Genomic DNA, 12,997 nt, shown 5'->3' with positions numbered 1-12,997 from the left:
TTCTGAACATGGCATGTGGCTTCATAGCTTTCACTTTGCTCCTGCTGTTCCTACACCCTGAAATGCCTTCCCCATTTTAGCCAGTTGAAATCCTCCTTATATTTCAAGACTCAGGCCAGAATCCATTTCTTCCATGAAAGCTTCCCCGACCTACCTCTCCCTAATCCCATCTCCTCTCCACCACTAGTCCACTAGTACAAATTTAATAGCAGTTATTTCACATATTCACTAAATTGTACTTTCTTCATAAGTGACAAACATGTCATTCATCTTCATCTCCTCCCCAGGCTGTGTGTGTAATGGTTACACAGCGAAAGCCTGTTGAATTAATCCATCCTAGTATTTACTATCAAATTAAAGTTTTAGAGTACAGCTTTCATCATGTAACTCTTATCTTCAGAATATTTGGGTGAATTCCTCCCTCTACGCCAGAATTAGATACAAAATTTTCAGTGTAGAATTTAAGGTGTTTCACAAATAGTGGAACTAACTTATCTTTGCAGCCATTTTTTCCCCCATTTCTTACCTATATTCAGCTTCACTAACGTGTTTCCTTACTCTCTTCCCAAGGTACTCTGGGCTTCCTCCTTCCCTCACCTGTGACTGACTTACCATTTTTTTGTGTGAAGGTTCCCTAGGCCACTCTTTGACAAACTTGAATTTGCATTCAGCTCACCTGAGTTCACATTCATTTCTCTCAAAAAAATTTTAAGTTTGATACTTCACTTTTTATGTGTCTTTTTTCCCCACCTGCATGGTTTTGTTTGTTGGCAGATGTTGTATTTTATAGTAATTTGCATCTTTTATATGGATGCTACAAAACAGTTCTTGATTGATAATTATAAGCATGAACAGTTTTCATTATAGTTACCAAAAGTGTTTCCTAAACCCATATGCCCTTTAGTCAGTTCTGGGAGTAGCCCCCTAATCAGTCTTTTTCTTGCCCTGAGTAAAGAGGCTTTTCCACTTTTTGGCCATTTCCAATACTCATTCATTAATTGATCAAGAATTTATTGAGTGCATACTAAGTGCTATGGCTAAAACAGTAAACACACCACACAGAAATTCCACCATTTTGGTGTTTGTATTCACGTTTGACTAGAAGGAGAGAGGTAAAGAAATAAATAAACAATATAGTATGATAGATAAGGGCTATGAAGAGAAATAAAGCTAAGAAAGGGATGCCAAGACTAGGAAATGCTGAGAAGTGGCTTGTATGGGGTTATAATTTTCAAGGGAGAGTAGGGTGGTCCAGGAATGGCTCATTAGAAGCCTACTTTTGAACAAAGACCTGAAAGAAATGAGGAGGGGAGATCTGCATGTAATCTGGAGGAAGAGCTTTCCAAAGACGGAACAGCAGGTGTAATGATACTGAGTTGAATGTGTGTCAGACTTGGTAAAGGGTCGGGAGGAAGGCCAGGTTGGCTAGAGCAGTGGGTGAAGACATGAGATGAGGTCAAGAGGGGAGAGGGATCAGATCTTCTCTGGGGCCTGGGTGTCACTGTAGGGGTTTTGGCTTTTGGCTTTTATTCAGAATTAGTTGGGTAGGCAGTGGAAGACTTTGAGCAGTTTTTGTTTGGTTCGATTTATCTTATTAAAAGGATCACTTTGCTTGCTGTGTTAAGAGGAAAGGCAGAGATAGGTAGAAGAAGAGGGGCTGGCAGTAGCTGTTGAAATGAGCCAGGTGAGAGACGGTGGTGACTTAGACCAGTATGGTAGCTGTGTAAGTGATGAGAAGTGATCTGCTTCTGGATATATTTTGGCCATGGAGCTGGCAGAATTTGCAGACATACTGTGAAGGGATTGAATCATCCAGGTAATTTTTTTTTTTTTTTTTTGAGATGGAGTCTCGCTCTGTCGCCCAGGCTGGAGTGCAGTGGCGTGATCTTGGCTCACTGCAAGCTCTGCCTCTCGGGTTCAAGAGATTCTCTTGCCTCAGCCTCGCGAGTAGCTGGGACTACAGGCACCCGCCACCATGCCTGGCTAATTTTTTGTATTTTTAGTAGAGACGGGGTTTCACTGTGTTAGCCAGGATGGTCTTGATCTCCTGACTTCGTGATCCGCCCTCCTCTGCCTCCCAAAGTGCCGGGATTACAGGCATGAGCCACTGTGCCCTTCCTTTTTTGTTTTTTGGTTTTTTTTTGAGATGGAGTCTCTCTCTGTTGCCCAGGCTGGAGTGCAATGGCACGACTTGGCTCAGTGCAACCCCCGCCTCCCGGGTTCAAGCAATTCTCCTGCCTGAGCCTCCCGAGTAGCTGAGATTACAGGCATGCGCCACCATGCCCTGCTAATTTTTTATTTTTAGTAGAGACAGGGTTTCACCATATTGGCCAGGCTGGTCTCAAACTCCTGACCTCGTGATCCGCCTGCCTTGGCCTCCCAAAGTGCTGGGATTACAAATGTGAGCCACTGTGCCCAGCCCCACTCAGGTAATTTGTATGATAGAATGATTAGAATGAAGCCATTCCTTTTCCAGTGAATTCTCTTGTTGCCTCTCTCACCCATGCAAAGATACATCCTAGTCCAAAATAGGGGGATAGCCACCAAACATTTTGTTAAATATGAGAGAAAAACACGTGACCTCTCCTACACAGTCACTAGATGGCACAGCATCTTTTCAGTCACTTACATTTTTTGACTTTTTATTTTGAAATAATTGATCTCAGAGGAAGTTGCAAAAATAGTACAGAGAGATCCCCTGGATTCGTCACTCAATTTCTCCCAGTTGGAACATAACTATATAGTAGTACATTATCAAAACCAGGAAACAACATGGTCACAATACGGTTAACTAGATGCAGACCTTACTCCAAATTCACCAGCTTTGGCAGCACTCATTTTCTTATCATGTATTTTCATGTGGCATTAGAGTACAGCTTTTTGGGTTTCAGATGAGAATTATTGTCATTAATTAATCTCCCACACACAGGCCAATGATTGTGGAATATAGTTATTCCTATCAATGTTTATATGTTAAGTAATATATATTACTTAAATAACATGTTATATATAATATGATAAAATAATATATATTAACATATATATTACATAACATAAACATGGATGTTTATAAATTAAGTAATATATGGGGCTTACAGATTGTTCTAAGTATTCCCAAATGGCTTTTCTACAGTAAAAATATGTACTTTCTTTTTTCTCACTTTCTTCCCTCATCCCTCCTTCTCTTCTTTCTCTCTTTTCTTCCTCTCTCTCTTTTGTCTTTCCCTTGCCCTCCCTTGCTGTCTTTAGTACTAAGGAAGAGGTTGGGAGGGAGGGATGTTATTCATTTAAAATTAAAGAAAAGAAGAGTGGCTTTGCCTTCTCCAATAGGAGTAAATTTTAAGAGCCTTGTTTCCTATTCAGCTAAATTCATAAATCCACAGATGTTCCATTGGTAAAGATCAACATGTTTTGTTCCTACCACATATTGGAATTCTCTGTGGTCTTTCTTATTTTAAAATCACATAAATTTATTGTTTTTTTATTGTGGACTACCATTTATCAACAATTCTATGTTCAGAGCTATGTTCAAAGAGGAAAGAAAGAATAAATTCAGTCAACAGCAGAAGATTTTGGAATGGTGCATGATGAATCTGCCCTGGATATCTCCTCTCTTGCCAGTTACTGTTATGGGACCTTGGCAACTTGCTGAATCTCCCTGCCTTGGTCTCCTCATCTGTAAGCTGAGATAATAATACAACTGCCTTCATTAGATTAGGATAAATAATGTTTTTAAATACCTAGAATTGTGTCTGGCACATAGTAAGTGCTATAACATTATTTTGTAAATTAAAAAATACCTGAGGGTAGAATTTACATTAATATTAGCAAGAAATTTACATTAATATTAGCAAAAAAAAGTAAATATTTTCCGATTCATTTGTTTCTTGATTAAATAAATTCAACAAATTAAATTAAATTCATTTGTTTCTTCAGTAAATAAATAATTGGGTTAACACAGTTCAGTATTATTACTTATTTATTCTTCAATTATATTCAATTATTATTATTTATTCAATAAATAATTGCGTTAACGTAGTTCAGTATTACTTAGTTCAGTATTATTATATTACTTAGTTCAGTATTATGCAGTTCAGTATTATTACTTAGTAGAAGTATTGAATCTCAGTATTTATATTATATTTATGCAAATAACTAATAAGAATCTTTAAAGCTTTAAAAAGTCACGAATTGAGATTGAATGTCAGTTTGATAATAGTTGCCAAAGATTTTCACTTTTGCTAATGAATGTCTGTGGTAGAGGAAAAGAAGTGCCTTGGGACTCCATGGGTGAAGGAGAGTTACATATTTAACATCTTCGTAGTGTAGGAAGGAGAAGGTTATACTTGGGAAAACTCGTTTAATTCTGGATTTCCCATTCCGAAGAAACCTTTTTTATTTTTTTCCCTAATAATTGCATAAGAGATTGTCTTAGAATTTTTCACTCAGAGACTGTGTAAGTTGATACGTAAAAAAAATGTGTTAGTGGAATAACAATCTTAGCTCAGTATCAGCAAAGGTATTAAAAGATTTGTTTTCTCAGCCTATCCTGTTGTTTTAGTGATTCAGCCTTTACTGGCAGTACTTCCTACTTGATCAATTACTTTTCTTATTTTAAAGGAGCCTAAAGTGCTATCATTTTTATTGGATACACTGTCTCCCACCTACTTATCAAACAACTGAAAAGCAATTAACGTTTAAAAAGAGAAAAGACATAATTTAATATCAATTTCATACGGGTGTTTTCTGAGCAGGAAGTGCTCACCTGTGTGGGGTTGATGGGTGGAGCTCTTCTGGTGAAGCCTGTTCTGCAAGTGTGAGTTTAGGCTGGGGCGTTTCTGTGGTGTTGCAAAGCAGTATGTGCTGAGAGAGGAGGATTAAGCTCCTGGAGGCAAAGCTCTCCCACACACTTGCTGGCTTGCTGGGCTCCACCGACTGGACTGAAAATAGAGCCAAGAAAAGTGCTGCTGCAGGGGGTCCTGAAAACAGCTGGAACCTGGCAGTGATGTGGGACCTAACTTGAAGTTAACCTGTGGTGGTGAGGTCAGAACCAGTGTGATTATGATTTATTTTTTACGCTCTTGTACGGAATGCAGAGCTGTTGTATCCTGATGAATCTACTGCTAAATATAGTCATTTGGAATAATTTGAAGTATTGATCCTAAAACTTGTACCACAACAAGAGGTAAGGAGATCTCAATCAGTCATTTAAATATTTGACTCAAACAACATTCAGAATTTTTCACTGAAACTATTTTTAGATTATATTTGGACACATGTTACCTTGGTTGCTCTTAGGTGAATGGTTAATTATTTAATTATCTAGAAATTCAGCAGTTGAACATTGGTATTTGTCATGTTTGTCAAAAAGTTTGTACTTTTTGAAGTAGGTTTTGCTGATTGTACAACACAGATGTTATTTTCCCAGTCGGTTTCAAGAAATATCTTTTTTTATCCTATTTCCACTCAGCTTATTTCTTGTTTCCTATACATTAGGTTAATATAATAAAAGTTTTTATGATTAAAAGAACCTGCTTTATTTCTTAAGCAGCCAGCTGATATCATATTTTTAATTTTTTTACTGGTGGGTTAATAATATTTCAGTTATTGATTAATGGAAATGGGCAGTGCTAGTACACTTAAAATAATTTGGTAAACTGTATAAAGAGGCTCCTCAAGTTTGCACAAAGAAGTAACCTTTCTGGCCTTTTCCCTTCAAGTATGGTGCTTCCCCCCCCATTGGTATTGGCATTGGTAAGGATAACCATCTCCATCCATAAAATATTTTGTATTAAATCTCAGAGATTTTACCACTAAGGTGGTACTCCATATGTGTATGCTGTTTCTTTAGACCTCGGTAATAAATGCCTTGCATTAAAATAACATGAAGACCAGAATTTTCTCTGAATCACAAATCAGCCCTTAATAGGGCTGATTAGTATGTTCAACTTCTTAACAGAGGTTGAACATTTTTCTTTCCAGGATTGTTGCACTAGTGCTTAAATGATAGCAATATTTTAATTTTCAAAACCATAAATGGGGGAATTTCAGAATTTAGAGCTCATTTTCATAGTCAGCTTTTTAAAAAAGTATCTACTGCTCATATAATACTGGTTTGAACTGTGATTTCTTTTTTAAAAAAAGAATGCTATATGGCATTTAATGGAAGATGGAAATCTAAGATGTCTTAGGTTAAGTTTATATTTAAGAAAATTATAGGAGGAAGGACTAGAAAGTGATGCCATATTCTCAGTCCTGAATCCAGGATAGATAGCCAGATTCCATGTTCTGGAAAGCTGAGTCAGTTTTCTGGTTAGCTCTGTACCACAGGGATTCTCAAAGTTTTCAGATCAAATGTAACAAGAAATTGTAGTAGCAATAATAGCTCCTATTTATTGACACAGAATTTAATGTTTGGCAGATACATTTCATGTAAGCATCATAGTAACCTTAGTGTGGGCTGTCGTTAGGGTCATTTCCATTGTGAGTGAAAGAATTGAGACTTAAATAGGTAATTTGCTCAAGATCTTGCAATTGGAAAGTGATTAGGGACTGAATTATAACTCTTTGGTCTGATTCCAAAGCCTGTTGCTTTAACAAGAACTCATTGTCAGTTCCATACTCACCAAATGTAGAACCTTTCCCCTCTACTTCCTGCAAAACAAAACAAAACCCACAAAATCAAAAACCACCTCTGATAGTATCAAAGTTCCACACCAAACTTCATAGCTTAATAAAGTGCAGAGGACTATGTGACATTAAAGTACATGTGATTACAATTTAATCTGACAAAAATTTATCTCAAAAGAGAGTTTTTACACCATTAAAATTAAGGTTCTAAGTTTTCCAATTTCTAGAACTAATGTATATTTTGGTAGTCCTTTTACCTTTGATGTACCTGAATTCCTAAGAATATGTGTGTGTTATATTTAATTTTTGTAAGAATACACAAGCATGTCCTCCTGAAATAGTACTAGCTTTTAAGCTTCTTATCAAGTAGTACTAGTTCATCCTGGAAAAATAAGAGCCCAGACAATTTAAAATTTCTTAGCAGGTTTAAAAATCTATATTCTGTATATAATATCCCATTCCAATGTTAAAATACTTTAAGTGTCAGGAATTTATATCTACTTCATGTTTTTTCCTCCTGCTTCTGGTAAAATGCAAATCTTCCTTTTGTTCTGTTTTTAGAAATGAAATTAGTCATAGTCTCTTATATAATAACCGAGGTGGTAAAGTCAGCAAGTTAAAAATACCTCTTACTTTGATTTTGTACCAAGTCAAGAAACAGAACCAATCGTATTTATTATTTTAAATTTGTAATTTAAATTTTGAAATAAAAATTAGTATCACTTTTAGCAGGAAAAAGGTATAACTTATTTACATCAACCTAAAATAACATAATCTAAATTTGAGCCTTCTTTGATATTTATAACTGAAATCTGTAGCTTCTAGAAAAGTCAGTGTATAATGTAGATAATAATAGTCTTATCTTAACCATATGACCATTTTCCCAAGGGAACTATGATTTTTAAAGGTCTAGCATGAGCAGATTCTGTGTTGTGACAGTTTGTGTACTCCTCTAGGAAGGGCAGCAGCCCAGTGGTGTTGCTTTGGTTTCATCTTTAACCCTGGAGAAGAGATACAGTTTTATTCACATATCCCAGTATTTTAGTTAACTATTGGTATGCCATTCAACATGAGTTGTGCTGGATATTCTGAAGAAGCAGTTTGTGGCCCATTTTCTGCTCTCTTTCTCTCAGTGAATTGTTGTTACCTCTTCTGTGTCTAAAAGATTCTTTTCTAAAATCTACTACAGATTTATTTTCTAGATCCCTTAATGTTATTCATTTGCATTCCAGTCAGTAACGACTTTTGAAATGGCTACTGTTCTTTCATAATCAGGTGGAACCCTGTTTGAATTACATAACTGTTAGTAGCTTTCCCATTTTTCAGTCAAGAGCCATTACTAGTGGTGCTATTTTAAATGTAGCCTTGCATGTATATGAATTTCTGAAATACTTGGTTTTATTCCTTTGAGATTGGAATGTTCAGATAGCAAACTGTCATTTAATTCCTGATCCAGTCCCAGATAGCTTTGTGGAGACAGCCCTTGCAGCTCTTATATACATCAGTTAAAGAACTGTGTTTTTACATCTTACCTCCAAAGTTGTTGGTGATATCTTGATCAAAAGTGATTCTGTACTTTCTTACCCTATAATAGCTTTGTAGTACATTAAAATTCAAGACTCAATTTATCTAAAAAAAAGTTTTGACATATACTTGGGATAGGAGTGGGGAATGACGCCCAAGGCTGAAAAACTGTTATATTCCTGATTTTAAAAAGTGGTTCCTAGAGAGACAGTGAGAATTTTTTTTGTGAGCATCAACCTGATTATAAGTTTTCAGAAGTTCAGAACCTACAGATGATATTTACCTTATTTTTCTTTTACTGCAGTAAACTCTTGAAACCTATGTCAAAAAATAATTTTTATAAAGTATGTGGCATTTTCTAATACAAAGAATATTGTAAGTGACCATTGTATCGTTGACCAAGGACTTGCAAGCAAATAGAGAAGTAAACAACAGTATACCATATGGCATGACCAGCAACTGTGAAAGTCCTTAACAATTAAAGGTAGTACAAGCATCAAGTCCAAGAAACAGTTATAAGCATGTTATGTAAATCAGTTATGTAAGGACTCCTTATTACTACTAAGCATTCATGGAACTAAATAATTAAAATTAATTTAAAAAGTGTTAAACCTAATGTGCTTAATAACCTTTAACAGTGATTTTTTTATCTTAAATTTTTATACCAGCCTTTTTCCAAGATGATTTAGAGAACCTAATTTTTTTTGACAAAGTTCTCCAATGAAGTTTTAAATGATGTCTTTTTTTCTCCTGATAAATTTCCCTAAACTAAAGGTATGTTTCATAGATTTTAGAGCTTTGTATGCTATTGACGCTTCATACATTCTCAGAGTACTTTATGATTTCTCAGGTATTTTCATTAAAATCTAGAATTGTATTGCCTGGTTAAACTCATTTTTCATATTATTAATCTGAGGTCTAAACTGCTTAATTTCCTTTTCTAAAATCTTGTAGTGAGTTATTGGCAGAATCGGGATTAAAACCGTATCTCCGCATTCTTAGTCTGGTACTTTTTCACTAGCACATGCCTTAGCCAATAATGGCATGATTGGATGGATGACCTTCATTAGACTATATGTCTTATTATTGGAAAACAATAAAAGCTTTCAATGACTAGGTCATTGGTTCAAGGATGTATTTTAAATCTTCAAATAGGATGGCTAACATTTTATGCTTACTATGTTTTTACCACATACACAACCGTGTATTTAGATATTATAGGATATTACCAAATAAACTAAAGAAAATGCATTGAAATATGAATAATAAATTATCTTGATAATTAGAACTAGATATATAGAAGGGAGGAAAGGAATAAAGTTTCGTTATTCTGATAACTCTTATTACATTTATTACACAGAATGTGATGGGAGATAATTAGAATTTATTTAATATACCTGTTCTTTTGATATCAACTTTTAAGGAGGTAATTCTGATGATTAGAGACTTGTTTATATTTTGAATGTGAATTATTTTGAGTGTGATGTTAATACAAACAGATTAAATTAGTTAATACATGTAAAGCCCTGTTACACAGTAAAATAGTAAGCACTCAATAATCATTATGTATAAAATAATTAATGTTATGATATTACTGTAGCGTCGAGATTTTCCTTCAATTTTTGTTGACTATCTGGGTTAGGATTTACCTTTTCCTTCATACTGCCTTTGTAGGACTGGGAGCAGGTCAGTGGGTGGTGCCAGAGAGAGGGGCAGATCTATCACAAAATAGACCAGAAGATTTACAGAGATAGGAATAGTCAGTGACAGAATTTCTTCAGCATGTCCTTATTCCATCAAACAAAACTTGGCTGGGTTTACTTTGCAAGAAACCCCTTTACTCTGATTTGAATGGTATTTTTTGTAAAACTGGAAAAACACATTGTCAGAGATTCATGTGTATTTTTAGTTACTGGTGTAAAGAACTTCTTTTGTATCATTAGTCATAATTATATGAAAGTCTTATTTATGTTAAAGTCTTTATGTTATAAAAAGGAAAAGTTTCAAAAGGTTATATTTTTCTATAGAATACTTGTAATATTTCTGTATTATTGGAAAAAGTATTTGTTCAATTCCTTTAATATTTACATTGCATATTGAAATCTTACCCAACTACCTACGAATTTTTATTTAAAAGATTTGTAGAGTTCTTACTCTAGTGAATCACAGATTAATTTGAGTCCAGTTTTTTGTAAATAAAAGCTTTGTTGGTTAAGCTTACACTAATTTAACTGATATACTCCAGGCTATAGACTAAGTAAGGTTCATATTGCATATTTCTCAACATGAATGCGAACTAAACTTTTTCAGAAACTTTCTCAGTTGCCTAAAGATCCTTTTGGGTCATATAACAATGCTTGCTAAAGATAAGTTTATTTTTACAACTCTTGGCAATATTCCTTTTAATAAATTTGAAAATATTAAGTACACAGTTCACTTCAGCTGTTTACTTAAGACTCTAAATGTAAATCGATGTCATTTTTCTTTGCTGCTATTTAAGGTATTTGCTGATGCCTATTGTAGTTTTTCCATTCTTTATCTGTGCTTTCACCCAACACAGTTCTTCTGTGTTTGTCTTCCTTTACTAGAAGTTCACATCTAATATGTTTACAGTATTCTTACATTTATTACAGTTGCTAAGACGGAACTTTGCCCTGGCTTAAGGCTGTTTTTTTAAATTGCCACTTGCCTTTTCAAGTCTATTGCACTCATTTATATCACTGCAAAGGATACAAGGGAAGTAGGAGTATAAAAGTATTTAAAAATATAAAAGCGTAAAAGCAAGCCTTCTGCACGTTCTGCACATGTATCCCAGAACTTAAAGTATAGTAATAAATAAATAAAAATAATAAAAAAGTCAGAAGCAAGAAAAAGTAGTTACAAATTTAGTGTACCTCGTTCAAAACTTAAACAAGACAAACTAAAATATCAGCTTAATAGATGGAGAGAAATCATTTGATAAAGGTCAACACTTGTTCCTTTTATATATCTTAGCAATTAGGAATAGGTAATTTCTGTATATTTAAGGTTTCTATCCAAAAAACCCAAGTGAATTTTATTCTTAATGGTGAAACATAAGAAATCATCTATTCAAAGTCAGGAACAAGAGAAGCATTTATTGGAGGTCCAGTGAAGTTAGACAAAAAGAATTAAAAGGATTGGAAGGGAAGAATCAAATGTTTATTATTTGCAGATTTATAAATCCAGATGATTCTACAGTCAAATTTTAAGAAATAATAACAGTTCAGCAAGGTTGCTGAATAAAGGATAAATAATACAAAAACGACAATAGCACATTTATTAAGTTTTTCTGTCTAGCACTAAGTGCTTTATAATTTTAACTCATTTAATTCTCACGACAATGCTGTTCAGTAGTTATTATTTTAAACTTTTATTTTTTTTTGAGACCAGGTCTTGCTCTTGTCACCTAGGCTAGAGTGCAATGGCATGAGCTCAGCTCACTGCAGCCTCTGCCTCCAGGTTCAAATGATTCTCCTGCCTCCCGAGTAGCTGCGATTACAGGCACCTGCCACCACACCTGGCTAATTTTTGTATTTTTGGTAGAGACAGGGTTTTGCCATGTTGGCCAGGCTGGTCTCGAACTCCTGACCTCGTGATCCGCCTGCCTTGGCCTCCCAAAGTGCTGGGATTACAGGCGTGAGCCACCATGCCTGGCCTAAACTTTTTCATAGATGAGGAAAATGAAGTACTGAGAATTTAAATATTTGTCCATAATCATACTGTTTGGAGCTGCAGAGGCAAGATTGGAACCCCAGAGGTCTGACTCCTTAGTCTGCCCTTTACAACCATGCTAATTGCATTTCTGTACACCAATAATAAGTGATTAGAAAATGTAATTTAGAAAACACCATTTTATAACATCAAGAAAGTCATAAAGTTCCTAAGACTATCTGTAACAAAAGTTCGTAAGACTTTTATGAAAGGAAATTAGAAAAATTTATTGAAGGACATAAACGAATTGTAAATAAGTGGAGAGATCTATTATGTTCATGGAAAAGAAAGCTAATATCATAAAGAAGTCTGTCCTCATCCAAAATAATCTATAATTCAATGCAGCTTCAATGAGATCCCAAAAAGTTTTTTTCTCCTTCTAATTTGACAAGCTGATTCTAAAATTTATGTGAAATGGGAAACGGCTAAAAATAAGGCAGTTTTAGAAAATAATAGTAAATGAAGGGACTCATCTTTCTGGTTATTAAGACTTACAAATTAAGAAAGTGAGGTATTGATAGAAAGAGAGAACTCAGAAACAGACGTCTTACATGCTATATGCATTTTTCACATAAGATAGAATCGGTCTTACAATTCAATGGTAAAAGGGTTATTCAATTAAAGATGACAGAATAGTTGGTTATACATGTGGAAAAAAGTATATATCTCTCCCTAAAAAACATGAAAAAGCAAAAGTTTTTAGAAGAAATAGGGCAATATGTTTATGACTTATAAGGAAAATCTCTTAAAGTACAGAATGATTTCTGTACCTAAAGACATTTTAAAATTTGTACAATAAAAGATAAACCATAGACTTGGAGTCCTAGTCTTTATAATATGTAAAGGATTCATTTCTATATTATGTGAAGAATTCTTATCCATCAGTAAGAAAAAGACAACAAAATAGAAAAATGGGCAAGGATATGAACAGTTATTTCATTGAAGAAGAAAACTGAATGGCCATATGAAAACAATGCCTATTCTGATTAGCAGTCACAGAAATGCATATTAAAGTGAAATATAATTTCAGAAATTTGACAGAGCTAAGTAGAACAAAGATATGAAGAATGAGAACTGAAAAATACATCTAATTAGAGTACATATTGATAAA

The 12,997-nt window shown here is 34.5% G+C and overlaps 1 protein-coding gene across 9 annotated transcripts in view; it reads left to right on the top strand.

The window, feature by feature from the left end:
- The window catches only part of ARHGAP32 (Rho GTPase activating protein 32), a 307,318-nt gene that overhangs the window by 242,775 nt on the left and 51,546 nt on the right, over positions 1 to 12,997 (top strand). Inside the window, exon 1 of one of the 9 annotated variants that reach the window (XM_055273722.2) lies at positions 4,721 to 5,185. The exons of the other annotated variants lie outside the window; for them this stretch is intronic. The gene's annotated coding sequence lies outside the window, so the exon portion shown is untranslated. Of the gene's footprint in view, positions 1 to 4,720; positions 5,186 to 12,997 lie in introns of those variants that run through there. 9 annotated transcript variants of the gene reach the window in all.

The sequence above is a fragment of the Symphalangus syndactylus genome, chromosome 3 (genome assembly GCF_028878055.3).
Source record: "Symphalangus syndactylus isolate Jambi chromosome 3, NHGRI_mSymSyn1-v2.1_pri, whole genome shotgun sequence".
NCBI lineage: Eukaryota > Metazoa > Chordata > Mammalia > Primates > Hylobatidae > Symphalangus > Symphalangus syndactylus.
Note: the sequence above shows the minus strand (reverse complement) of the source record. Positions and strands in the feature narration are given on the sequence as shown.